Source organism: Oryx dammah, unplaced genomic scaffold (genome assembly GCF_014754425.2).
Source record: "Oryx dammah isolate SB20612 unplaced genomic scaffold, SCBI_Odam_1.1 HiC_scaffold_11238, whole genome shotgun sequence".
In the NCBI taxonomy this organism is placed as follows: Eukaryota; Metazoa; Chordata; class Mammalia; order Artiodactyla; family Bovidae; genus Oryx; species Oryx dammah.
In genome coordinates, this window is record NW_024080631.1 from 23375 (window position 1) to 26455 (window position 3081).

The window sequence follows — 3081 nt, forward strand, 5'->3', positions numbered from 1 at the left end:
ATATGCTTCCACTTTTACTTTTTCTTGCATCCTTTGATTTTGTTCTCCAAATCTTCTAGACTTATGCATTTAATGCTCAAGTTCTCAAGCCAAAGCAAAATCAAAAACCTTAACAGTTTTATTCAACAGCATTAATAATATCCTATAAATATTCTACAAATTCACTTTTTTACTATTTCCTTTTCACTTTTCCACAAGGCAATGTTAAATCTGAAAGTTTTGGACAGCCATGAAAATTTATTGTATTTCTACAGAGAGATATATTTTTCACTCTCCAGGAAATAATATATATGTAAATGGAGAAGAATAAAATATTATTGTTTCTCTTCCAAGTATACCTAAGTAAAATTTAGAAAATATCTAAGTATAAGAATTCATTTGGAAACCGTGTGACCCAACTGGTTTATATGCAAATAACAGTATAAATGCTAGTGTTGTGTTTTGTTTTTAACGTCATGCCAAAGATGTGAGGGCATGTGTATATGATGAAAGGAAAAAGGAAAAGCTACATAAACAGTGACTTTTGTTGAATTAAATAGGGGCCAAATAAAAATGAACATGGGAAAACTGCATTCATTTGGTTTAAATTATGACATTTGTTTGGTTTTCCTTGAATGGCATGGTCATCCTACTTTTCTCCCATATGATGAGAATATTTTATAATATTTATGATGTTTTACAGCTCATGTCCTCTATCTTTTGGGTAATACAAATTATTGGTAGTGAATATGCTATTAACAGGGGGCTTCCCAGGTGGTGCTAGTGGTGAAGCATCCACCTGCCAATACAGGAGATGCAAAAGATGCAAGTTTGATCCCTGGGTCAGGAAGATCCCCTGGAGTAGGAAATGGCAACCCATTCCAGTATTCTTGCCTGAAAAATGTTATGGACAGAGGAGCCTGGGGGGTTACAGTCCATGGAGCCAAAAAGAGTCAGACATGACTGAGTGACTGAACACACACACAGATGCGATTAATGAAAACACTCAGTTGAAAAAAAGTCAGTTTGAAAATCTCAGTTAAAAACATCTTAAGGCTTTATAATAAGCTCTACGGATAGTTGGGTTATATGTAAATGTACATACATGTTTGTGTGCATGCATGTGTGTATTTGTCTGTGTATGAATATGTTTGGGTTATTTGAATATGGGGTAACTTTAAAATATGAATAGTTCTAAATATTAGATGTCAGTTGAGAAGGGAAGGTGGATTAAGCAGCATTCCATAGGTCTGATAGATATTAAACTTAGGAAGCCAAGTTCTAGAGAAAGTTGTGCCAGAGTTACCATTTTTACAGTTGATGTAAGTAATGTTTTAGTTAAAAAATTACAATGCCTAAGTCAGGACAACATTAAATTCTAGGCAAGAACTAATCCTAAGAAATAAAATATAATTATGAGTTTTGTCCATACACTTGGCATTGAGAAAACCTAAAATATGGGTCTTTGATAAGGTCTTCTGTTTTTCTGCTTTTAAGATAGCAAAACCTCCTTTGATGACTGTACAATGGCAAATGTCTTCATGAGTTAATATTGATTAGGGTAAGAGATTTGAGAAATGAATATTCTTATTAAATAGACAAAGTGAGAAGCTAAGTGACTTAATAAATCAAGGTTATATTTATCTTTCTCCCTAAACTGGTGAATCTACCATTTTTCATGATGCTCAGATGCTGCCATTTTCCTTGATATTCAGAAAAATATCATTTAAGAGGGAAATGTGAATTCAAATAAACTTGGGAAACTGATCTTTGGCATTGATTATTGTGTCTGGAAAATACCCTTTTTAGGTTTTGGTTTTACTTATTTCCATTGCATATCTGATACCCTTAGAATGTCACTCTTTGATATATCTAACAAGTTGTGAGTTACTAAAGACTATTTGGAAAAGGCAACAAAATACTAACAATAAGGCCTAGATTCATTTGCTTTAGATTTTAGTCTGGTAGATTATATTTTCTGTTTTGCAGCTATAACAGATTACATTATTCCAATGTATAACCTTCAAAGTGGCATTGCTTAAACCATGCCAGATGCTGGAAGAAATCTGGGAAAGTTGAAAATCAAGGCAGAATGCTTTCAGAGGTGTTAAGCTCTCTCTTGCTGCTGCTGCTGCTGCTGCTGCTCAGTCGCTTCAGTCATGTCCGACTCTGTGCGACCCCGTAGACGGCAGCCCACCAGGCTCCCCCGTCCCTGGGATTCTCAGCCTACCAGGCTCCCCCGTCCCTGGGATTCTCCAGGCAAGAACACTGGAGTGGGTTGCCACTGCCTCCTTCAATGCATGAAAGTGAAAAGTGGAAGTGAAGTTGCTCAGCCATGTCCGACTCTTCGCGACCCCAATGGACTGCAGCTTACCAGGCTCCTCCACCCATGGGATTTTCCAGGCAAGGGTACTTTCTTCTAATTGTCATAAACATTATCGGTAAATTTTTTTTCTGGTTTCACAGGCCTTATATGAAAAGTAGTGCCTCATTTATATCTCTCTTATTATGTGTGCCATCGAGATTCCATCAGAACCACCCGATGTCTTATCAACCTTTTGTTGGCTTTTATTGATGAAGTGTTTCCTTTTTCAATGTTGCATGGATTGCTTACGAACACTGTCACATTCCAAGGGAGTCTGAATATTGTATTCTCCATCATGTACATCATAAGTCGTTACTCTGAGGGAACTTTAAGTCTGTATTCACATGGAGAAGTCTCTCAATAGTGATATGATCTTGAGAGGCAGAAGATTGCATTAGATGTCTCAAACACTCTCCTTCGCAATGCACTGTCTCTTCTTCCCCGGTTACAAGTTTTGGGACATGCGCATATGTTGATTGTCTTATAATTCTAGGTGTTACATTTTGTCTTTAAATGATGACCCTGTATGCAGGACAGCAAAAGAGACACAGATGTGTATAGCGGACTTTTGGACTCAGAGGGAGAGGGAGAGGGTGTGATGATTTGGGAGAATGGCATTGAAACATGTATAATAACATGTAAGAATCGAAATACCAGTCTATGTCTGATGCAGGATATGACACGCTTGGGGCTGACGCGCGGGGATGACCCAGAGAGATGTTGTGGGGAGGGGGGTG